The 26,537-nt window shown below is 36.6% G+C and overlaps 2 long non-coding RNA genes across 2 annotated transcripts in view; both read right to left on the bottom strand.

Annotated features, from left to right (window-relative positions):
- Nucleotides 1-325: 325 nt before the first annotated feature.
- LOC147576802 (uncharacterized) lies at nt 326-11,051 on the bottom strand. The gene is made up of 2 exons (XR_015241148.1): nt 10,943-11,051; nt 326-608 (listed from the first exon to the last, which is right to left on the bottom strand). It is a non-coding gene; the product is annotated as an uncharacterized LOC147576802 (long non-coding RNA).
- Nucleotides 11,052-13,548: 2,497 nt separating this feature from the next.
- Nucleotides 13,549-26,537, bottom strand: part of LOC147576803 (uncharacterized) — a 155,885-nt gene continuing 142,896 nt past the window's right edge. The window contains exons 2-4 of the long non-coding RNA XR_015241149.1: nt 20,750-20,921; nt 15,431-15,892; nt 13,549-13,870 (exon numbers count right to left, since the gene is read on the bottom strand). This is a non-coding gene — a long non-coding RNA (uncharacterized LOC147576803). The remainder of the gene's footprint in view (nt 13,871-15,430; nt 15,893-20,749; nt 20,922-26,537) is intronic.

The following is a 26,537-nucleotide window of genomic DNA, read 5'->3' on the forward strand; positions in this document are numbered from 1 at the left end:
TGTCACAGGAAAATGGCTTTTCTGTGACCTTCCTGTCCTCTCACTTCCTCTCTCCTCTCTTGTGCTTCTCCCAGTCAAGGTCCTCTCAAAACCATCTTCCAGGTGTGCTCTGAATAGCCCTGGGAAGTCCCCAGAGTTGTCTTCATGGCTGCAGGAGTCATCAGTGAAGGGAGGAAAGAGGATTCAGGAGGGCAGAGCCATCACTATCACTTAACAGAGAAGCTTCATTCTTCTGTTGTACATATGGTAGGCTTTGGCGTAGGCTTTGGTTTCAAGAAAGCCGTTATTCCCCAACACTCCTCTCAGCAAATCCATACCAGTAACATGAGATTCTGTAACCTTTATTAGGACATGTTACCTAGCAGGTACAGGGTAAACAATTAGCCATTATTAATAATGACACCACATGATAACAATGATACTTGAAGGCACTGGCACTCAAGCTTGCTGATGCTAGGGGCAAAGATGTGTTCCTCTTGCTATCTCATGAGAAGCTGCATTAAGATACGTCCACTCCTTATTCTCCTTCTAGAAGGCATTGTACATCCTTGCTTTTCCTCTGGAATCCTGATTCAAATGGAGCCTCTCTTATCTAAGGAGCAAACAGCCTGTGATAAAGAAGAGACCATGGATGTCAAGGTGCTTTGTGAATTGTAAAAGGCTGTAAAAATATGTGGTGGTGTTACCCTTATGGTATTTGTATGAGGAAACAGAGTCATAATGAGCACTACTAGTGGGAATTTGGAAGAATTCCCAGAGCAGACAGACTAGAGTTCTCAAAAAGAGCATATGTTCTCCAAGCACTTGGCTCTGGGGCATGGAAGGAGATGCTAAGAAGCCTGTGTGACAGGGTCTTTCGTAAAGAGAGCCTACCAAAAAAACCTCAATTAACCAGAACCATCTGTTGGTGGCTTCAATTAAATAGAATGTCATCATTTTTTTTTTTCCATAACACTTTTATGAGAAAATTAAATAACAAGATGATATTAAAGATTTAGGGTTTGCCTTGTGGCAGTTCATTCATGCACATTTGTAAGACTGACCTTGACCACTGCCCAGGCTATAGGGAGGGAGGCTGGAGGGAAAGAAGAGGAGAAGGAGTGAACTCAGACCCAGGAGTGGTCCTTGGAGCAACGCAAACATGCAGGAAGATGACTTGAGTGCAAAGTGATGACAAGTGACATATGACAAGTGATGACAAGTGACAGAACAACCAGGGAAGTTACAGGAGCAGTTGCCTTCCAGCTGGGGGATATCAGAGTGTAGCAGCCCTGCATTTATAGGACTCCTGACTAAAACCCACTTCCATTGGTGCCATTTGTAGCCCTAGGAAAAACTGGGGATTAGAAAACTATTTTTTATAAAAATTCTTTCTCCAACTTTTTTTTTTTTATTATTGGCTACAAACAGTAGTGCCCTTGTGCTTTCTCTCCACTTCCCTCTAACTCAAAAAGACTGAACAGACCCAAAGGTCCATTGGGAATTTGCCATCAACTAGTGAATTACTTAAGTAAACAAAGCTACCAAGTGCCAGTACTGGGTACTGCTCTTCACCCTTGGGAAACAGCAGAGAAGGAGAGAGACAAGTTTCCCTGCAAGTAGGAATAAGAGCCATGCAGAGAGTGCCTTTAGGATGTTGTAAGAGATGAAATGGCTACTTCAGATAAGTGGTTAGGAAAAGCCTCTAGGTAGAGGGAACATTTGAATGAATACCTGAATACAAAGATCTAGGAGTCCAGATAGGCAGACAGACAGATACATCTACCTATCTTACTTCCAAAACAAAGGGTGTGCCTGAGTGTTTCAATGCTACCTCAGTTACTAGGCACACACCAAGTGCTCAATAAATAGTGCTCGTCCACTGAGCAAGGATCAGATCATAAATGAAATCCACAAGGTCCAGATGGTAGAAAATCAGGCATTTCAGCCTGCAGGTGAGGGGATCTGAGGGGTCTTCCAAGTGTCCCAGCAGAGCATCCTGTGAAATGGGCACTGTCCCTGGGTCCTAAAGATATTTGCCTTCTCTCTGGCTTTCCTTTCCTCTTTTGGAGGTCTTAGGTATTGGGTTTTTTTCTCTTCCTCTTACATCTGACCCCCATCCTTTGGGCGTCTCCCTATCAAAGTCTGTAAGCAGAGCCTCCACTGGTCTCCATCCTGCTGGTGCTGTCAAAGTGCACAGGGCTTGTTTCACTGCAGTCAACTGTTAAGCACTACAGGGAAAATAACACAAGTAACAAGCCTGGGAGTGTTGTTACTGGTCTTTCCAAAGCTTTTCTTCCCATTCTTCTTGATAGATTTGGAAGCCTGGCTTCATTTTCTTCCTTCTACAAATGCTCTTGCCCTGCAAGGGGGATACTTTCATCTTTCTAATTTAAATTCTGTTTTTTATTAAATTGTCACTGAGGGAGATTGACAAGGAGATTGACTCAAGCTGTTCTTGACCCTGTGTTCTGTGAGCGTGGCTAAACATGCTGCTGAAAATTGCCTCTCATGTGATTATATGGGAACAATTCACACTTTGATTTTGCAAGCCTGGTGAAAGTGCAACACTCTGTCTGGACTGTAGGCAGTCATCATAAAATTCACCTCTTCCTATCAGTGGGAAAATGGCAAAGCGGGGGTGGTTGGAGGACAATCATTAAAAGCAAAATCTCCCGAATTACAACACCTCTCCACATAGGTTACAAGACAAAGCCAACAGCCTTACTATTGAGTAAGCATTAGAGCAGAATGTGATGCACATTACAGGCCATCCCCTAAAGATACTGCAAAGACAGAAAGAAATCACTCTGTTATATAGCAAAGTAGGTGCAAGCCATTACACTTATGTCTTCAAGATAAACTTGCTAGTTACCTCCTACATGTATGACTGGAAATAGGTTTTGGAATTTGGAGTCAGGTGATTGCTGAAGTTAGGCTCAGCTCTTCCCCCAAACTGGGAGATTGGGCATTTTATCTTCCTTGGTAACTACATTTCAAAAAGATGGCTCTCTGGTCCTTGAAGAAAGATTCCTGAGTTGTGAGATTGGCAAGAGGGTTATGTAGCATTTGCCTGTACTGTAGGCATCTGGGATGCAGTGTGATCCAGAGCCTAGTAGGTTAGGGTGTAGGGCCCATGAACACAAAATCTAAAAGTGGGTACTGTGGGCTCTGACAGCTGATCTTTCCAAATTTGCCCAGAGTCCCAAGCTTTAGTACTTTCAGAGTTATTATGGCACAAGTCTCAGCTAGTAATACATGATTCTTTTATAGAATCACTTCTAGAAAACATTTTAAAGAGATGTTATCTGCTTTCTTTGTTAAAATGAAGTTGACTAAATTTATTCCCTCCTCTGTCTTCCCCAACTTAGGAGAAAAACCTGAGGACAATTGCTCCCAGGCAGGACTGAGCAGATAAGATATACTCAGAGTCTCAGATGGGAATCTCTGAGTACCTGTACTTTGAAGGACAGGAATCTGGATCTGGATCCTGTCTCTTCACTCACTTGTGGGATAATTAATCTGTTGGGGCTTCACTTGCACTGTCTGTCAAAAAAGATAATAACTGTTCTGCCCCTCACACCTTCTCCATCTTTGCTCAGGTATTTCCTGTTCATTATATATGCTCTTATAACACCCCACACTTCTTTTTAAGCTCATCGCACCTGTAGTTCTTAGCATGTCTGTCTTGCCATACTATAAGGACAGAAGACAGAGACTATTTTATTCATTGTTTATCATTAGGTATTGCTTATAATAGGGATTTTTTTAAAACTGTGGAGTGCCTGAGTAACCTGCCTGTATGGATGGTCATAAAGATAGAAGGCTGTAACAGAAATAAGGTTCCTAACATAATCTCCATCCTCTTTGCCCTTCTAGGGAGGCTAAAATACATGGAGCTAGGCTTTCCCCAAGAATAGCCTTTGAGACTTTCCTCACCCTCTGTTATTGCTTTTATTCTTTAGATTATGAATATGCTAAGACACAGGTTTTCCCAAAAATGTTTGGCACTGAATCAAATGCTGTACGTAGCAAGGAAATTGGGCCTCTTTCTTTGAGAAGATGTATTTTAGCCACGAGCTGAGGGAAAAATGGATTCTTACCTATTGATTTATTCACCAAACAATCCAATTAACAACTTCCTTGGGAGCATTTCATTTAGTCAAAGTTTTATTTGGGGAAAAGCACCATGAAAGATTTTACTAAATTTTTTTCTTCGTCTCTGAGGCTCCTCTGGCTGAGATTGCTCCAATCAGCTTATGGGCCAGTGAGCGGAAAGTTCAGGGGAGAGAGTCTGATACTTCGAATAGCCCCAAAGAACCATATTTCCACCATGAGACTTAGTATTTGGAAGCAGTTTCTGATCATTCTGATACTGTAAAACCTGTTGGCTAGCTTCCTTCTGATAGGTAAATGCACCTTCACTTTAAACGGTAGAATTATGAATTCTGGCACAAAGACTGTTGGTCCCACAGGATGCTCAAGGCTTCAAAAGAACAGATGAACATTTGCATAACTTTCCATGTGAAGACAGCAGCCACTGCTGGTTTTTAATTTATTTTCCCCCAGAGTAACTATCTCTTGGTGACTCTTGGTCAGACAGACAATGAAGGTTCAGCAAATCATTTAGGAGTCTGGAGAGAAAAAAGTCCAAAAGTTCTGAAGGTGAAGGGAAAATCAACATCTAGAAAGAACTTTTTTAACCCTCTACTTTGGTGTATAAAGAGAATAAAAATAGATTTTCATTGTAGAATTTTTTGAATGACATCAGCATTTTTGAATTTGCTGAATTGTCTCTCTCTCTTTTGTATAACACCATTTGTTTCAGACTGAATGTTGTGTCTCTCTAAATTCATATGTTAAAATCTAGTCCCTGGTGTGGTGGTACCTGGAGGGTGGAACCTTTAGGGAATAAGTAGGTCAGGAAGTGGAGCCCTAATGAGTGGGATTAGTGCCTTTATAAGAAGAAACCAGAAAGCTAGCTTGCTCTTTTCCTGCCTTGTGAGGGATGCAATGAGAAGTCAGCAGTCTGCAACACACAGGAGGGCTCTCCTCACCAGCACTCAACTATGCTGGCACCCTGAACTCAGACTTTCAGCCTCCAGAACTGGGAGAAATGCATTTCCATTGATAAGCCACCCAGTCTATGATACTTTGCTTTAGCAGCCTGAACTAAGACACTGTTCCACTGCCTATTTAATTAAAAAGGAAATTATAATAATAGGTTTTTATTACTTGAAGAGATATTGCTAGAGATCTTTCCTATGTCTTACTATGGAAATTAGTTCAGACTTTTAAAATAGAATAATTAATCAAAAGAATAGTCCACAATTTTGGCCACTGGGTCTGTGCAAATGATTTTTTGGGGGAGGAGGAATATTACACACTAGGCTTTATCTTGGAACATTTCAATACATTACTACCTTACTATCAATAGAGGAAGAAACCCTGTTGACAGAGCCATGAAAATATTAATGACCAAAATTTGCATAGTATTTAATCATTTACAATATATGTTTGCTATTATAGTTACCCTTCTCAGTAATATAAGAAAAACATTATTTTATATTGAGGAAGTAATAATAATAAACAGTAAAAGAAGACAAAATGATAATGACTTGCCCAATATCATACAAATGAGGGCCTAACTGGGGTATAAACCCATTTCTTCTGACTCCACAGTTGAGGTTCTTTCAATTGTGTTGAGAATTAAAGATAAATGGATGAGTATGACTCCAAAAGGATATTTTGAATTGTGGAGTTAAGAAGAATCTTAGGGATCACCTGGCCAAAATTCCCTTAGAAAGATGAAGATTAACAGAATTGCTACCTGCACCTTGACCTTTAGTGGGAGAGCCCAGTCTTAAGGCAAAACCTCTTAAATCTGGGCTAGTGTTGTCCCTTATTGCACTCTCTGCTCTCCATTCGTGGCACATGGTAATACATGCTATGTATGTATTTATTATCTATTTATATTCTTGCTCATTTTCCTTCTTGGTTGGTTATCTTCCAGGGAGACAAGGTGACATTGTCCAATTAAGGGAAGGCCTAGAAAATTTTCATCTTAGGTTTTATGTTGGGACAAACATGATTTCCCTATTTTTGCTAAAACAATGAGATGCCAGGATTCTAATTCTAATAAATGAGATAACTTTATTCCTGCCCCCTTCTTTTTCCTGTATCCCTTTCTCAACTTTTTAACTTTTGTTCTGCTGAGGTTTTTAGTATTTTCAAATAAATTGTGTAGAGTGCCAGATGTGAGTCTGTAGATATTGTTATAGAAATAAGAAAAAAAATATATAGAAAACTGACCGATTTTTTTGTTGCTGTTTGGTGGTTAGATCAATTTGAATCCAGTCCAATGCTGTTCATGACCTTTTCCCAGCCAAGTAAGTCAATAAATTAGTCAAGGTAAGAACATTGATTTATTGGAGTGGACATGTTTCAATATGAGTCTGGATTTAGACATTGTTGCTGCCCTGTACTGTCACAAAACACCCTGTGTAAATTGTTAAACTGGGTCCTGCAGAGATTTCAAGGAGGTAGAAAATGAGGTAGTAGTTTCCATCATAGGCCAGGGACCCTGGGTGTCGAAGAGTTACTAAAAATCCATAACATTTCCACAGACTGAAAAAATAGTCATGCATCAATATGATGGGCTCACAATGTGTTCAGGCAGCTTTGCACTACCCCAGCTTCTTCGGTAAGAATTCCTGTGCTCTGAGGGTTGCTGACCCCTGGCCTTTGTGGTTCTACTCAGGGAAGTGGGTAGAGCTATGGCCTGAAAAGAGGTCTTTTAGAGAATGAATCAAGAGGGGGCCGGGGGGCAACTGGTGAGATTGAGACACAGCACCTTAGGCTGAGTTTCAAGTGAATTCAAGGAACTCTATACAATAGGACTGGAAAACTAAGGCAATAGCAGGATATAAGGAAAAAGCTGAGGAAAAGGATTTTAACACTTTGCTGTGTGTAACCAATGGCCCTCTTTATGACTCCTCTTCTGGAGGCTTTAAATATGATCTAATTTTTTTTTGGAGCACAATATGTGGCCTGAACTCATGGCCCTGAGATCAAGTCACTTAACCTACTGAGCCACCTAGGCACCCCATGATTTAAATTGTTTTTAACCATTTTTTTAAACAAATTTTCAGGACACTTACGTTTTGAATCTAATACTGTTCTTGAATGGGCCACTAAATACACAGGTTGTACATATCCACTTTTTTATTGAAGTATAGTTGATATGCAATGTTACATTTGTTTTAGGTATATAGTGACTAAGTCTATGTCTTAAACTATTCTCATCACCAGTGTAGCTGTCATTTGTCTTGATACAACATTATTACATTACCATCCATTATATTTCCTATGCTATAACTTTTTATGATTTATTCATTTCATAACTGGAAACCAATACTTCCCATGCATTTCACCCATCCTCCTATCCCCTCCGCTCTGGCAACCATCAGTTTGTTCTCTGCTTCTCTTTATGATTTATTCTTTTTTTTCCCCCCCACATAAAAGTGAAATGTGGTATTTGTTTTTGTCTAACTTATTTCACTTAGCATCATACCCTCTGGGTCCACCCATATTTTCACAAATGACCAGAGCTCATTCTTTTCTTATGGACGAGTAGTATTCTATTGTGTACATATACCATTTCCTTATTGATTCATCTATCAATGGACACTTGGGTTGCTTCCATACCTTGGCTATTGTAAAGTAATGCTGCAATAAACATTGTGATGCAGATGCAAATATGTTTAATTAGTGTTTCTTTTTCTTTGGGTAAATACCCAGTGGTAGAATTACTGGTTCATATGGTATTTCTATGAGGATCCTCCATACTGTGGCTGCACAAATTTGCATTCCCACCAATAGTCCATGAGTGTTGCTTTTTCTCTACATCCTCTTCAATACTTGTTATTCCTTTTTGATTCTACCCATTCTGACTGATGATCTCTCATTGTGATTTTGATTTGTATTTCCCTGATGATTGGTAGTGATCAGCATCTTTTCATGTATCTGTTGGATATCTGTATGTTTTTTGGAAAAAAATGTTTATTTGGGTCCTCTGCCCATTTTCAATTAGATTATTTCTTGTTTTTGGTGTTGAGTTGGAGTTCTTTATATATTTTAGATATTGACCCCTTATCATTTATATCATTTGCAAATATCTTGTCCCATTTGTTAGTTGCCTTTTTGTTTTCTTGATGGCTTCCTTCACTATGAAAAAACTTTTTATTTTGGTTTAGTCCCAACAGTTTATTTTTGCTTTTGTTTACTTTGCCTGAGGGGACATATCTAGAAAAACGTGGCTAAAGTCAATGTGAAAGAAAATGCCTATGATTTCTTCTAGGTGTTTTATGGTTTCATATCTCACATTTAGGTCTTTAAACCATTTTTGTTTATTTTTGTGTAGGTATAAGAAAGTGATCCAGTTTCATTCTTTTGCATGTGGCTATCCAGTTTTCCCAGCACCATTTATTGAAGACATTGGTCTTTTCCCTATTGCATATTCTTGCCTCCTTTGTCATAGATTAACTGATTATATAAGTGTGGATTTATTTCTGGGTTCTTTATATCAACCTGTCTTTTTTTGTGCCAGTACCAGACTCCTTTGTAGTGTATTTTGAAATCTGGGATTGTAATACTTCTAGCTTTGTTGTTTTTCAAGATTGTTTTAGCTATTAGGATTCTTTTGTGGTTTTATACAAATTTTACGATTATTCTAGTTCTATGAAAAATGCTATTGGTATTTTGATAGGTATTGCAATGAATTTGTAGATGGCTTTGGGTAGCATGGACATTTTAACATATTAATTCTTCTCCATAAACATGGAATATCTTTCCACTTGTGTCATCTTCAATATCTATTTGGTTAAGTCTATTCCTAGGCATTTTATTATTTTTGGTACAATTATAAATGAGACTTTTTCTTAATTTCTCTTTCTGCTATTTTGTTATTAGTATATGGAAATACAACCAATTTCTGTGTATTAATTTTGTATGATCCAACTTTGCTGAATTCATTTATTGTAAGTTTTTGGGTGGACACTTTAGGGTTTTCTATGTGTAGTATCATATCATCTGCAAATAGTGACAGTTTAACTTCTTTACCAATTTGGATACCATTTATTTCTTGTGGTTGCTGTAGCTAGGACTTCCAGTGCTATGTTAAAAAAAATGATGAGAGTGGACATCCTTGTGTTGTTCTCAGAGTAAAAGCTTTCAGTTTTTTCACCATTGATTATGATCTTAGCTGATAATATATGATTTTTATTATGTTTCCTTTAAAACACTTAGTTCAGAGTTTTTATCATGAAAAGAGGTTGAATTTCTCATATCCTTTTTTGGCACTGATGGAGATGATCATGATTTTGATACTTTGTTTTGTTAATGTGGTATATTACATTCATTGATTTGTAAATATTGAACCATCCTTGCATCCTCAGCATAAATCCCACTTGATCATGGTGAATAATCCTCTTAGTGTATTATTGAATTTGGTTTGCTAATATTTTGTTGAGGATTTTTACATCTATTTTCATTGGATATTGGCCTATAGTTTTCCTTTTTCACAGTTTCTTTCTCTGGTTTCTGCATCAGGGTAATACTGGCCTCATAGCATGTATTTGGGAGCTTTCCTTCTTCTATTTTTTGGAACATCTTGTGGAGAGTAGGTATGAACTCTTCTTTAAATGTTTGGAAGAATTTGCCTGTGAAGCTATCTGGTTCTGGACCTGTCTGCTGGGAGTCTTTTGATTATGAGTTCAATTTCCTTACACTAATTTGTCTGTTCATATTTTCTATTCATCATGATTCAGTTTTAAAAGATTGTATGTTTCCAGGAATTTATCCATTTCTTCTAGGTTGTCCAATTTGTTAGCATATAATTACTTACAGTAGTCTTTTATAATCCTTTGTGGTATGGTTGTTATTTCTCCTTTTTTTCTAATTTTTTTTTACTTAGATATTTTTCTTTCAGTGAGTCCAGCTAAAGGTTTATCAATATTATCTTTCCAAAGAATCAGCTCTTGGTTTCATTGATCTTTTCCGTGGTTTTAAATTATTATTCTCTATTTCTACTCTGATCTTTATTATTTTCTTCCTTCTACTGACTTTGCATTTTATGTTTATTATTCTTTTTCTAATTCCTTTAGGTGGAAGGTTAGAATGTTTGAGATTTTTCTCATTTGTTGAGGAAGTATGTGTCACCATATATTTCCCTCTTAGCATTGCTTTTACTACATCTCAAAATGTACTGTTGTGTTTTCATTTTTATTTGTCTCCATGTATTTTTTGATCCTCTTTGATTTATTGACCTATTAGTTGTTTAGTCCCTACATACTTGTGGTGTTTTTTTTTTGTTTTGTTTTGTTTTTTTTTTTTTTTGCCATTTTTTCCTTGTGATTGATTTCTAGTTTCATACTGTTGTGGTTAGCACAGATGCATGATTATGACTTCAGTCTTCTTAAATCTATCAAGACTTGTTTTGTGGGGTAATATGTGATCCACCCTGGAGAATGTCCTATGTTTACTTGAAAAGAATGTATATTCTACTGTTTGGGGATGGAATGTTCCATATATATTTTTAAGTCTATCTAGCCCAGTGTGTTTTTCAAAGACATTGTTTCTTTATTGATTTTCTGCCTGGATGATCTATCCATTGATGTAAATGGGGTGTTCAAGTACCCTACTATTATTGTATAACCATCAATATATCTCTTTATGTCTGTTAAGATCAGGACATGAGAGGGAGTCCATGACCTGTTTCTGTGGAGAACTCCAGCCTTGCTTTTTGATTGTGTGCCCAAGTCCAGCCCCTATGGCCCAGTTTCTCCAGACTATAAAGCTTATTCTTCTGTATTCCCCCGGAGACTTATTCTTGTGGATGGGAAGAGGCCCTGGGTGTCTTATTTTCAGGCTCATGTCTTACTACAAGCCTTCACCAATACTTTACCTCCAGTTCCTGAGCCTGACTTTTGCTGGGAGCATTGACTTCCTTCTGCATTGTCCTCTGCATATCAGTCACCACTCCTGCACCAGGGGTCCTTTGTAAAAAAAAAAAAAAAAAAAAAAAAAAAAAAAAAAAATTCCTATTAGCTATTATCTGGCCTCCTGTTTTATTCTCCATTTATCGAGGTCTTAGGGATTACAATCCATGAGGCACACAGACTACTGACAACAAAGTGTGCTCTGAATTACAATCAGGGAATGCAGGCTTATAAAGGCAAAACCTGCAAGTTTACATAACTTGTTTTGAAAGAAGTATGATTGGTGCTGGGAGTTAAACTAACTATCTAGTACAGTATTGGCTGTTTAGCTAACAGTTTTTACATTATGTCTATTCCAGTCCAAAGTAGGAGGTGTTCCAGGAAGTGGTCCTCGTGCAACTGACAAGTTGTAATTGACAAAAGTCAAGAGTTCTTGGTGTTCTAAAAATTGAAAGGGAGATGTGCATAGGCCCTGCTTCCTGAACCTTTCCCCAGCCCTATTTTGAATGACTCTTTTAGCAATGCTTATAGGTACTTCACTTTGGAATCTTCTTTTACTTATTCTCCTTTGATCAAGATCTTTCTGGCAGGAAAGGATTGATGATCAATTGTTAGACCCATTTCACTGCAGAGTGGTTGGCAACCTGCATTGGGTACATTATGTCCTGCAGACAAGGAGTTTTTTAGGTTATTGATATTTGAGATGTTCAACAATCATGATAGGTTAGAGTCTTATGGCCACATTTGAGTAATAAGGAGGTTTAAAGAAATAAGGTGTAGACATCAACTAGGTTCTCATTACCTTTAGTCAAAAGGTACATCTGATGAATGTTTTTGAGTCTAACATTTTAAGTAGTAGTACAACAATAACCAGAAATACATAGCATAAACAATTTGAAAATAGCAAATAAAGCACAAATTAAAATAATAATCAACAATGTAATTTAAAAACATGAATGCAAGACAGCTCCAATCCAGTTAAAAATGCAAGAGAACCTAAGATTGAACCATCCTGGGTTGTGAAAATTAATAAATGTAAACCTCACTAAAGTAGACTAGGGATGCAAGAGGGGGAGCCCTATCACTTAATGTCAATTACAAACCCCAATAGGGAAAGCATCTCCTATGAGAAATCAAAATCAACTATCCCTGCAACTCAGCCAATGAAAAACCATCATCACCCTGAATTCTTGCTTTTTTCCCATGGACTTTCATTCAAAACAATCCTTGATAAGATCCTCCTTCTTCTACATAAAATAATGTTCCTCTACATTGTTGAACTTACCTATGGCTTTGCCTTAAGGTGCTAGTCCTAAATTTCCATTTTCTTATTCCTTAATAAGCCCCATTTTTTGCTGGTAAAATAACTTTCAAGGTAAATGTTATGTAATTATAAGAAATAGGATCCAGAGGCAACCCCCAACAACTGTGAGGCTGATGTGCAAATAGGAAATTATACTCACAGCACTAATTGGGCTCACTGCTTTTTTGTTGACTCTGGAATTTGAAGGTTAATTTTCTTCTGGGTTTTGAGCTCTGCTCTCTTTGTGTTTTGGCTCTTCAGGCTTTCTTCAAGATCTGTTTTAAGGCCTTGTCCTTTCTAAGAGTACTAATTTGGCCTTTAGTCAATTCCTTTTTGGACTCAGACTATTCCTATTAGAACTGTGCTGGCTTTCAGTTTGACTCCTGTGCTGGCATTTTATCTGATTCCTTTCAGAACTTGCTGTTCCTATTCATACTGTACTGTTGAGGAGTTTTCCTTTTGCTCTAGACATCAAAGTGTTTTGAACACCACCTACCCCTCTGCCTCTTCAACAACTAGACCCATGGCACAGGGATAACCCCTTTACCTCTGAGCCATTCCTGCCATTTTTAGTTAAGGTCACTGAAGAAATAATCTGGGATTCCCTTTAACTATCCTTGTAATTAGGCTAAGAGCAAAGCTGAAAACATTTATATTGATAGCCAGTTTTCCTTTGGGATAGCTCATGACTTTGGAATGTTATGGAAATAATGAAAATTTTGTTGTTGTACTTCTGGGATAAATTAAAAATGGCCCCATGTCCAAAATTTATTATATGCCATAATTTTTTTAATGTTTATTTGTGAGAAAGAGAGAGACAGAGTGCGAGCAGGGGAGGGAAAGAGAGAGAAGGAGACACAGAATTGGAAGCAGGCACCAGGCTCTGAGCTATCAACACAGAGCCTGATGTGGGGCTTGAACTCACTAACCATGACATCATGACTTGAGCTGAAGTCAGATGCTTAACCGACAGCCACCCAGGCGCCCCTTGATACTTGATACTTCATACTTTTAAAGGTGGCTCTGGCTATTATTAAGGCCCTGGGCCTTCCAAATTCAACTCACTGGAGTTCAAAGGAAACCACCTCACTGACATTTCTGCCTCAAATGCTACTCTCAAGGAAACCAATAGCCAAATCTCTGTAATGATCCAAAGAAGTGTTCTTCCAAATGATAATTTGGAAAATTGACAAGAGATATCTAGTAATTGCTAATTCAATAAAAGGAATTCTAGTTTTGACCAATTAAAATATCTAGCCCTACCAGAAATTCTAAAATTTTCACTATTTACCACTATTGCTGCATTAAACCATTAGACTACTAACACAATGATAGCATTCATAAACCAATATTGGTAGGGAAATATTAATAAGGTCACAAAAAGTGTTCACCTCACTTGTCCTACCTATTCAAAATACAATCCAGGGAAACTTGTTCACCAAGATGGATTTCAGGGGTACCTGGGTGGCTTAAGCAGTTGAGCATCAGACTCAATTTCAGCTCAGGTTATTATCTCACGTTTGTGCAATCCAGCCCCACATCAGCTTCCATGCTGAACATGACACCTGCTTGGGATTCTCTCTCTCCCTCTCTCTGAAAATAAATAAACATTAAAAAAATGAAGATGGGGGCGCCTGGGTGGCGCAGTCGATTAAGCGTCCGACTTCAGCCAGGTCACGATCTCGCGGTCCGTGAGTTCGAGCCCTGCGTCAGGCTCTGGGCTGATGGCTCAGAGCCTGGAGCCTGTTTCCGATTCTGTGTCTCCCTCTCTCTCTGCCCCTCCCCCGTTCATGCTCTGTCTCTCTCTGTCCCAAAAATAAATAAACGTTGGAAAAAAAAATTAAAAAAACAAATGAAGATTGATTTCATATATATTTCTCATGTCATGGATGTTTTAGTCCTTGCATGGTTTCTCACCAGACTGAAGCTGTCCCTTGTATTCAGGCCACTGCTGCTTCTATAGCTAAAAAATTCTGTTAAAAAAAATTATCTTTACTTGGGGAAATTCTCTTGAACTTCAGAGTGATAGGGGAAATCAATTTACTGGTCATGTGCCTTGGACAGGTCTACTCTGTTTGGCTAGTTTTATGACACTTTTTGTGTGTGTGTGCAGATCATCCTCAATCATCATGGTTAGTTGAACACACTAATGGCACTATTAAGACTCAGTTGGCAAGATTTGTAGAGACCCTTCAAATACCTTGGCCCAAACCCCTACTGTTATTTCCTCTAAATTCCATCCTCTTTGAAACTCAGACTCTCATCCTTTGAGATGGTCACCAGGGTATCCAATGCACTTAGCCTCTACCTCCTCTGACCCACAGCTAATAAAAGGAGATATATTTCTTAAAATTTCTCAACATTTCAAAGTCTGCTGTGCCTACTCTAAGCCATGAACCTATGATTCTAAGATATTATTTAAACTCATCTCTGGTGGAATATCTAGCAGGAAGTTAGCAGCATTGGCTATGACCATAACTATTGTCTTCATATCCTGAAGGTTCCTCATCAGGGTAAATATCACGTATTAACAATGTTCTTTTTCTTGTGTGAGATTTGGCAGTAGTGGCTGTAGTCATTTTGAGAATAGTGAAGGAAGATATTAAATTCTCCCCAAAACACAAGCTATTAAGGCCTCTCCAACTGTTAAGACATTTATAAGCCCAAGATTGATGACTATATCCACAAACAAAAATATATCAAGTGCACAGAGCAAGCCAGACATGTTGACAGTATTTATAGATTCATTTACAGGAAATGAAGAGGAAACAAACTCAAGTCAAGGATCAGTCTTAGGGAGTTGCCCACAAGTTTCATTAGGCTGGCAAGCTTGGGAAGGGGTAGTCAAGTGAATGGGTCAGGTAAGCAAGTGATGAATTATTATCAGACAAATATGGGTCTGTGCATTTGTGTTGCAGATACAAGGGCCTAGAATCTGTCTTCTAGGAGTTTAATAGTCATTATTTGGTTGGGGGGGGGCAGGGAGGAAAAGCTAGATAGGATATCAAGAGAAAGCATGGAATAGGAGTTTGGGGATGAAAGCTTGGACTCTGTAGATTATAGCAGAAGGCTCCTTATCAAAAATTATGGTAAAGTTGGGAACATCTGAGAAGTTCAGAGATTAGCATACTACTAGTTGTTATTTATTTACTTTGCAAACTTTTAGTAGAGGAATTATGGCCAATCCACTAGTGATTGATATATTTGAATAATAACATTAACCATTCTAGGTACCAAAGGAGATGAAAGCTGGAAGAAAAACTAGAAAGATTAAAAAGTTCATCATTTGGATATATATACATATAAAATCAGGGAGGGAACAACAATAGGTATACAGAAAGCTTTGAGATTTGGCTACCACAGGGGAAGAAGTCCTACTGAGTATCAAACAGCAAAATTCATAAGAATTCCTACCCAGGTAAACAGTAGAACAAAGATCTCAATGAATTTAAAAGTTTTCATTATACTTTTGGCAAATATTAAAGAGTTATTGTACTGACCTGGTCCTGACTTTCAGGAAAGCAGTGTATTCAGATGTTGTATGCTTCTTCTTTCAGAATATAGTCAATTTGAGGTCTCCAGTTGATTTAGTAGTCCAGCTGGATATGAGAGACTTTTTAAAAAATAAGAAACATGAATCGGTGCCTTCTAATTTAATGGTGTAAAGGTTGATTAGCAATATCTTGTATGGTCCCTTCCAGTGAGACTGGAGAGAACCTTTGTGCAAGTGTTTTTTCCAATAAATCATGTCTCCAGGTTGATGGTTGTAATGTTCAATGTCTTTTTATTTCTAGAGCATGCTGTGGAAAGACTGTTCTTTGGTAGAACATACTTTGGTAGTATGATTGGTCCCTATGGATTTGATCAGGCTTTTGTAAAATTGAAGTGTATCCCTTTTTATCAGTTGTGGATCAAAGGAAATAGGGGTAGGAGTATTGGGCATACTGCTATAAGGAGAAGATTCTCATTAAACTTATGTCAGAATTTTAGAACCTCCATATAATTTTTGGAACACTTACCATACACTTACACGAATACAACATAAAGAGGGTTTAGTATTCTTATTTGACAATGCTTCCCATGTAATTTAACATATCAAATAAACTTAGTTTAATAGAACTTTTAAATATTCCAGGGACCCTCTAGAAAAAAGTCCCAAAGTTTCTTTCAGGTCAAAAAGACTTCATTTCAAACTTGATTTAGGAAAGTTTGTCAAAAAATGTCAAAAGTTTCATTAGATGCATGGCTACTTAATTATCTACTTCACTGAAGTGACAAAAAGATTTCAAGGACAGATATAGCTGCAAAAGCCTTAGCTCTTTTTGAATAGCGAAAACTCAGTTCGTTTTTTTTTTTTGTTTTGTTTTGTTTTGTTTCCTTTTAACTAATCGAAGATGTGATGCAGACAAAACATAGAATTTTTGTTACCCAGGCAGATTATATTAGTAGTAAAGAAACCACGGGGCATCTGGGTGGCTCAGTTAAGCATGGGACTCTAGTCATGATCCCATGGTTTGTGAGATCGAGCCCCACATGAGGTCCCAGGCTGACAGAGTGCAGCCTGCTTAGGATTCTCTTTCTACCCCTCCCCCACTCATTCTCACTCCCTCTCTTTCAAAATAAACAAATACACTTAGTAAGGAAAACTTGTTTAAAATTACTTAATAAACATCTAAGAAAATTTGATTATAGATCTGTTTAGATTGTGTATTACTTTCAGGTGTACAATAGGATTCAACAATTTATATACTTCTCAGGGGTTATCAAGATAAGTGTATTCTTAATCTCATTCATTCCCCCCCCCCCCCCCCGCACTTCCCCTCTGGCAACCATCAGTTTGTTCTCTGTATATGATAGTCTTTTTTTATGTTGGTTTCTTTTTTTCTTTGTTCATTTGTTTTGTTTCCTAAATTCCACATATGAGTGAAATAATATGGTATTTGTCTTTCTCTGACTTATTCAACTTAGCATTATACCCTTTAGGTCCATCCTTGCCATTGTGAATGGAAAAATTGCATTTCTTTTATGGCTGAGTAATATTCCATTGTGTATATATATACCACTTCTTTACCCATTCATCTGTGGATGAACACTTGGGCTGTTTCCATGTCTTGGCTAGTGTAAATAATACTGTAAAACCATAAGGGTACATATATCTTTTTGAATTAGTGTTTGTTTTCTTTGGATAAATATCCAGTAGTAGAATACCTGGATCATAGGGTAGTTCTGTTTCTAATTTTTTTGAGGAGTTGCCATATTGTTTTCCACAGTGGCTGCACCAGTTTGCATTCCCACCAACAGTGCAGGAGGGTTCCTTTTTCTCCACATCCTTGCCTACACTTGTTTCTTATGTTATTGATTTAGCCTCTCTGACAGGTGTGAGGTGATATCTCATTGTGGTTTTGATTTGCATGTCCCTGATGTGCCTGATGAATCTCAAGAGTATTCTTTAAAAGTATTTTCCCATTTGTCATAATAATAATAATAATAATAAAATTCATTTGGCCATTGAGTACATTGTTAAATTTTTCACCAATATGCAGTCTTTGGGAAAAAAATCTTAGGATAGTTTTACATAAATCTTTAGCTAGCTTAAAAGCTCCTGTTTTATCTGTAGCTTCTTGCTTAGAAAAGTCTTCAAAAGGCTTTGTCTACCTTACTTTTTCCATCTATTCCCTTGCATGTCCAAGTATATGGATAAATTGATAAAGGTCAGAATACCCAGGTTCATAGGTCAGAGTATAATTTCTTTAGCAAATCCTAAAGGGTCCTCAAGGCCACAGAGAAGTCCTTAGTAATGGCTTCTAATTCTGCCTTAGTCCAAGAAGTACAGGTAACTGATGAAGTCCTTTCAGCATCCTTCATTACATTTAACTTTAAAAGGAACCTGGATGACTAGGGGTCTAGAGAAACCTCTGAGTTGTCAATATTGAATGGAAGTTCAGCTAAACTAGGTTACACAGGTGGAGGAGGTGGAGGTAGAGAAAGGGTTGAGAAGCTTCAGCTAAGGTTGAGAACCTTCACTTGGAAAGGTTCAGATTAGCTTTCAAAAATTTGGAGTTAACTGCCTGAGTGCACAGAGCGCAATGGGCCATTGTTCTGACCTTACCCAAATGGCAACAGTGCTACAGATGGCGGTCAGGCACTTTAGATCCTGCAGATTAGGCCATGTAATGTTGCCCAAGAAGATCAAGAGGCAGGAAAGCAACCAAAAATATTTCTTTAAGGTCTTAGGAATTGCAACCCAGAAGAAGCAGTCTATAAAGTCCATTGAAATCAAAAATGTGCTCTGAATTGCAAACAGGGAGTGCAGACTTGTAAAGGCAACACTCAAAAGGTTACATAAATTGTTTTGAAAGAATTATGGTTCCTACTGCCAGAGTTAAATTGACTGACACAGTATTGGCTGTTTAGCTAGAAGTTGCTCCATTATATCTCTATTCCAGTCCAAAGAGGAAAGATGTGTTGGAGGAGCTGGTCCAGGTGCAACTGACAAGTTGAAATTGACAAAAGTCAAGAGTTCATGGTGTTCTTAAAATTCAAACAGGAGATGTGCATAGGTCCTGCTTCCTCAGTATCTTCCTGGCCCTATTTTGAATGATTCTCTCAGCAATGCTTACTTTGGCATCTTCTTTAACAAATGATAATAGTGACCATCTAATAGAATTGTTATGAAGATTGAGTTATTACATGTCAGTTGCTTAAAACAGTGTTAGCACCTGGAAAGTTCTCAGTAAGTATTTATTATTTATTAGTATTATTACTCAATATGTCATATATCCTATAGGACCTGATTCAGAGTTTATACATGTTAGGAGTTCCAGAAGACATAAAGGTATGTTATAGCAGATTGAGCTTGAGTTTGTAGATATCAGTAAATTGAGCTAAATATAGATTTTTAGCCAAAATTTGAGTGAGGCAGCCTCAAAATCAAAATATTTTGAGGAAACATTTTTATTACTTCATTTCTATTTCATGAATGTCATAAAGTAATTCATCCAGCAAAATACTGCATTTTGTATGCTGCAGTTCTTTATGTCTCATGCATTTCTTTGGATTAATTTGTTTCAGTGCTGCTTGCTCATCGTGATGTTGAATTTTTCTCTTACATTAATTCTTCTTACCAAATTCAAGTCTGTGACAATGCTGAAATGTTTACTTCTAAGCTTTTCTGAGTTGGAGCATTAAATCAAAATTCCTTCTTCTCTTATTCTTAGGAGATGAATACTGCTTTAAATTCCAGATCAGTACACAAAATGAATGTTATTTTCTTATGGGAGTTCTACAAATCCAGCCATGTAAATATCCATTCAGGATGGCTGCTTGTGGTAGCCCAGGGCCAAGGTGTATCCTACATTGTAGACTCACCAGGAACTCTGTGATAAAGACAACCCAGGGATGCAGCTCTGTGGTCTCAAGAATCTACAAAGGCAAGAAACCTAAGGCTATGTGCTAACATATGCAGAGGTCATCCTAGAAGGCTTGAGAAGATCATGGATTAGCCTCTATTTCCCTGACTAAATACCATGCATACTTTTTGCTTCCCCTTTCCAATGTATGCAAAACATAAAGAAAAAAAAATTCTTTTTAGAAACAATTTAACCATGTCTGGACAGACTTGTATTTTTTTTTTTTTTCTGATTTCTTGTGGAATTGTATTTGAAAGCTATTTTAAATTGCTTGAGGTCATAGTCTTCTTGTCTTCTTGATTGCATTTCATGTCAGGTAAGTTCTAGGACAACTGATATTGCAGAAGCTCATACTTGGGAAAGAATTCAGTAAGATTCAATAAGCTTAATTCTACAATTTGTTTAAATAGCCTATATCCAAGCATTTCCCCAGTAGCTTCTAAAAATGTTACCAAAATATGTGTGTTCTTCTGCACTGGTGAACTTTTATTCCTTGGTTCAGTAGTGCCCAAGAAAACTTCACGAAATGTGGCTAAGCTGCCCTAGAAACTTCTGGACAGACCTACTATCATGTGAATCCCTCTTTCTTTTTCTCTGAGGGTACCTTTTGGCCTGGAGGAAATAAAACATAAAATTAAATAGTTGAAACATTGGTTGTGAGACTTTGATATAGCCAAACCTATTGTGAATCTAATGCAACAACTCAGGCTGATTTTAAATTAGACCAACCTTATCTTTTCTCACGGAGCCTAAAACACTCACCCACCCCAAACAGCAGGATGCTAGAAATACTTTCAATTTCTGGAATCAATCCTAACTTTAAGACATGGGTATCAGCATTGTAGACAGGGAGCAAAGAATGAGTGTGCTTGTAACTTACTGGGTCTTTTTCTGGAGACTTGATGGACAACTTTAAAAAAGTAAACCAACAACCTGAGCAACAAGGCTGAGTGGGATATAATCACAAAGCTACATTTATTTATAGGTCTGGACAGTTATGCAAATATTTGGCACTTATACACTCCTTACAATGGACGTCAAAAATAAGTGGCAGTACTTACCAACACAGAGCATCAGTCAGACACCTTCAGTTGGGTAAGGATGGCACACAGGAAGTAACCTCCAGCCATAAGTGGCAGAACTTGCATGCTCAGCGGGAAGACTGGCTGGCTTTTAAAAGAATCATTGTTCCTTTTTGCAGATGTCTTAGAGGGATCTGAGGGAGTGATGGACCTAGGCAAAGAAGCAGAGGCAACATTCTATGACCTCAATGAAGGATGAAGCCAAACGAACCCTTGTTTTCTGACTTTTATTTTTCCAGAGATTGGTTGTCTTAAAAATTATAAATTAATATTCCCAATCATTAATATATGGGACTTGCATATATTTTCTTATGACGTAACAGAGTTGAACACTCCATTTTAAGGATAAACTACTACAAAATAAGGGACACATATCCAAACTATATGTCTAATGAAGATTATCCTTTACATATTAGATTAATGTCTGCAACCAGTTTGTTTAGTCCTATAATATTTTAAATGCTAAGCAACTTCACTCTCTAGAATGCCTGGAGCGTCTTCCTATTTACCTATTTTCAGTAAGAAGTACTGCATGTTTCAAATCCTCATTGATGGCTATAAAAAAAAAAAAAAAAAGACATGCTCTGGATTTCACTCTGTAACCCAAGGAAAGGTAAGCAACATCTTTCTTCCTCTACAGAGGTTTTTTTTTTTAACGCCAATATCCAAAGATTACTCAGCCATTCCATGAGCATTCCAAGCACTAAAAGAATTTGTGCATAGACTCAATATTCCTAATCAATGTGACACTTGAATTAAGCTAATTTGTTCAGTGCAAACATGACCTTGAATTATAGAGTAATATTTTAATGTTGCACTAAGAAACTTTACCTACTGGGAAGAATTTTAATTAGAGTATGATAAGAAAACACACATAATTTGGCTCATTGACTCGTTGCTGTTCAGAAAATAATTGGCACTGTTTGGAAGTCACATGGAGGGTTTCACATTAAAGAATCATTTGGACAAATGGATAACCAGGTACACTTTGGAGGGGGAGTAAGTGAGGTCTGAAGTTTATCGTTCTCTTGTTCATTCATGAATGAAATTAAACAATGCTGAAGGTTAAAAAAACCTCTCTACTTAAAAACATATCTTTGGTGGGGGATCCAAGTCCCCTTCAGCATTCTGAGGACATTCACATGCAATGAGCTATTTAGAAAGGAGTCCAAATGTCTGTTATTTTGAGCTTATTCAAACACATTTATGTAGGGCCCACCAAGTGCTTAGCAGGGTTTTGGTGTCTGAAGCACAGTAGTTAAGGCATACCTCTGTCTTCCAGAGGGTTCCAGCCTATTGGAAGAGATCAACACATAAATGGGCATTACCATGTAGAATCATGACTGAAATAACAGGTAGGCCACAGGGCTGTTGTCACCTCAACACACCTCAAGTGAAACAAAGTGGTGTATCCAAGGCTATTTCAAATATCTCATTTATTGTGTTTTTTTTTAATATAAAAAACAAAGCTTATTATGGAATATAATGTAAACCTGGAAAACCACTGGAGCTACATTATAAAGTTAATGACTCATAAATTCAAGCATCCCTTTTTAACACCCTTTTCATTTCTCACAGACATTTTCCTTGACTTCCAGTCTAGAGGAAGAAAGAAAAAACTTTTCAAAGGGCCTCAATCACAGCACTATGAAACTTCTCCTTCAATGCTCTTGTTATTTAGACAGTTTTCCATTAGTCTGTGAAAGTGTTTGATTGATGTCTATTTCCCACACTATATTATAAATTCTATCAGGGCAGAGACACATCTCTTTTTCATTCATCTTTGTATCCAGTGCACCCTGAAAAGTGCTTGTCCCACAGTATATATTTAATAAATATTTGTTGGATAGGTGGGTGAAACAAGTATCCTAAGTACAATTCTTTTGGAAAAATGAAGGTGATCTGGATTAGGGAAGTAATATTGGAACTGAAAACAAACTCTATGGATTTAAGAGATGGGAAAGTAATGCAGGATCTGGTTATTTATTAGACATACGAAGTGAGGGAGAAACAGGTGACAGGGACAACATCCTGATATCCTGAGTTATGGTAGTGCCATTCCTTGAGACAGATAAATTATATACCATTGCATTAAAAGAATTTAACAGATATAATGAGAAAACAACTGTGAGAAATGAAAGAAAATGAGAGAGGCACTAAAACATGGGAGATCAGATATGTTCTTAAGAGTCTTCAGGAGAACTAAGAAACTCTGAATCTTGATTTAGTGAGACATTTAATCTGTAATAATTTTCTAGGGCTGACATAATTTTTAATTATATATCAACTACTTTATATGCCAACTGGTATTCAATTAACTTTGTAGATCAGGAATTTGAAGCATGTAGGGGTTAAAGAAATTGCCCAAGATCTCAGCTTGTAAATAGTAGAGACAGCTTTGGAATCCAGCCAGTTTGCATTACTAGCTACTAAAGAATGGTACTTCTCAGTAAATTAAAGCAAACAAAAAGAAATACCAAGGTTATAGAAAATTTGAATAACATAATCAATAGCTTGATCTAATGGATATTCGTGCCTGGGTGACTTGGTTAAGTGTCCAACTCTTGATTTCAGCGCAGGTCATGATCTCACGGTTCATGAGTTTGAGTCCCATGTCAGGCTCTTCACTGACAGTCTATCCCTCTCTATCTGCTTCTCCCCTGCTCATACTCTCTCTCTCCCAAAACAAATATATACATTTAAAAAATATATATTCCTTTCAAATTATGCATGATTCATTTATGAATATTGATCATATTTTCAGGTACAAAATATAACTTAAAACCCAAAATCAGAATTTTACAGACCATGTTTTATGACATTATAATTACATTAAGAGTCACTTTTATGGCTGAGTATCCCATTGTGTGTGTGTGTGTGTGTGTGTATATATATATATATATTACATATTCTTTATCCATGCCATTTGAAACAACATATATGGACTTAGAGGATATTATTCTAAGTGAAATAAGTCAGAGAAAGACAAATATATGTGTGAAATATATTTAAAAAACAGAAATGAGCAAACAAAACATCAACAAAAAAATGACTCCTAAATATAGAAAACAAACTTGTAGTTGTCAGAGGGGAGGAAAGTAGAGTGGTAGGCAAAATAGGTGAAGGTGATTAAGAGGTACAAACATCCCATTATAAAAGAAGTCATGGGAATGAAAAGTACAGCATAGGGAATATAGTCAACAATATTCTAGTAACTTTGGTGACAGATGGTGACGATATTTGTATACATTATGATATGCTTGTCATGATAATTGATGAATCATTGTGTGGCATACCAGAAACTAATATAGTATCATGTCAACTGTACATCAATTAAATTTTTTTTAATGTTTATCTTTTTTTGAGACACAGAGCATGAGTGGGAGAGAGGGAGAATCAGAAGCAGGCTCCAGGCTCTGAGCTGTCAGCACAGAGCCCTACGCGGGGCTTGAACTTGTCAACTGAGAGATCATGACCCAAGCCAAAGTCAGATGCTCAACTGACTGAGCCACCCAGGTGCCCCTACTGTACATCAATTTAAAACAGAAAAGGAAGTAGATAATTAAAAACTATCCCCAGTACAATTTTTCCCAAAAATACATATTGCTAAATAATGTGTTGATTAAAGAAGGAATCATTATAGAATTTGGAAAATATTTAGGTCAAAATGAAAATATAAAAATGTATATGACTACATATACTATTTATAAAATATATATATGTAAATATATGTATATATATAAAGTATCAAACCAAATTATAGTAAAACATTCTAAGAATCAATAAAAGCTTTCATATAAAAGAAAAACCAAAGATTAAAAAGCTAAGAATTAAAAAGTAAAGAATTAATGACATAAAAGAAATAGTAAAGCATCTCAAAAAAATCCAAAACCTAGCTTCTTACAAGACTAATAAAATTGTTAAAATTCTGTTAAGATTATCATGAAAAAAAGTGAAGACTGTTAGATAGTTCTAAAAATCATTAGAAATGGCATGAACAGTTGAGGGCAATGATTTGGAAATTTGGATGTAATGGGCAATGTCATAGAAAATTCTAAGCTCAAGTAGACATAATGAAAAACAGAAAACTCCAATAGGCCTCTGTTAATTAACAAAAATGAATGAATTGTTAAAATTTTCCAACCACATTCCTTTCAAAATGCATCAGATCTGCATGGGTTTCCAGGAGTTTTCCTGAAGATTCAATCTCAATCTCAAATTATACAATTTTTTCCCCAGGTAACATAGAAGAAACGCTCCTAACTTATTTGTGAAGCAATATAGTCATTAATATTTTGATTCTCTTCCTTCTGGGAACATGGGGGTTGCACTTACCCAGACAGGCATGGCATTGTGACTTATTTTGGCCAGTGGAATAAGTGTAAAATTAACAGGTTCCTCTTTTAGGTGAAAATGTGTAATTCATTGTGTTTTCTTCATCTACTGGAATGCTCACAGATCACTGGTGGAGGCAAAGTACCTGCCAGTTTGGGTTCTGGTATGACTTAGAAGAAGAACTGGCCCCTGCTAAGATAGTTGTGCATGGTGTAGGAGAAAAAAAGTTGCATTTAACCACTGATTTTTTTTCAGCTTAGATTATTCTGATTGATAAATGCAGTTGGTCTTACATTATATCTTATATGAAGATCAATCAAGGGCATCATAATAAAAATAAACTATACAGACCAATTATAGGTCAGAACAAAATTGCTAAAGTATTACCAAAGTAAATTTAGCAATGTTAATAAAAGAATCTTGACCATGTTTTGTTTTCTGAATATCCAATGTGATTCATTTTATTAGCATATTAAATTATGTAGAGTATAACAGATGCAAAAAAAAAGACTTTAATAAAATCCAAAATTCACTTATGATGAAAAGTTTTAACAAAGTCAAAATTGAGTGAAATTTTCTTAACTTGATAAGGAGTATGTTTCAAACTCTAAAGCTTATATAATTATAAAATGACAGAATAGATTCCTTTAAATCAGAAACAGTTAAGGACAATTTCTCGTACTGCTTCAGATTAACTACATTGGAAGTCCTAGCCATCTCAGGGAGAAGAAAAAGGAATGAAAACTGTAGCAATTAGAAAGTAAAAACAAAGCAATTGCTATTATTGGTGATATAATTCTACATATAAAATATCCAAGAAATCCTACGAAAAAAAAATTTAGAACAGAGTTTAGGAAGTTTGATAAACACAATTATATGAAATTATAGTTGACCCTTAACTCAGATTTGAACTGTATGGGTCCACTTACATATGGAATTTTTTTTTTATAAAAACAAAACAGTGCTACAGTGCTAACAGTCTCTTTGTTATGACTTTAATAACATTTTCTTTTCTCTAGTTTACTGTAAAAATATAGGATACATACAACACACAAAATATGCCAATTGATTATGTTATTAGTAAGACTTCCTGTCCATAGTAGACTATTAGTAGCTAAGTTTTGGAGGAGTTAGAAGTTATACAAAGATTTTCAACTTTGGGGGAACTGGCAGCTCTAATCCCCATGTTGATCAAGGGTCAATTTTAATTGGATTCTTAAACACACAAGAATAAATAATTCAAAAATATAATTTATAAAATATAAATTTATACCATATTTATAAAATTATAAATTCATAAAATAACCATAATGATTCTAAAAAGACCTAGGAGTTGATCTAAAAACTATGCAAGGTCTGGTCTTTTTTTGTTGTTGTTGATGATTATCATGTTTTGTTTTTTTTAAAAAATATAATTTATTGTCAAATTGGT

This window comes from Puma concolor, chromosome D1, assembly GCF_028749965.1.
Source record: "Puma concolor isolate L17-30 chromosome D1, mPumCon1.1.hap2, whole genome shotgun sequence".
NCBI classification, from domain to species: Eukaryota; Metazoa; Chordata; class Mammalia; order Carnivora; family Felidae; genus Puma; species Puma concolor.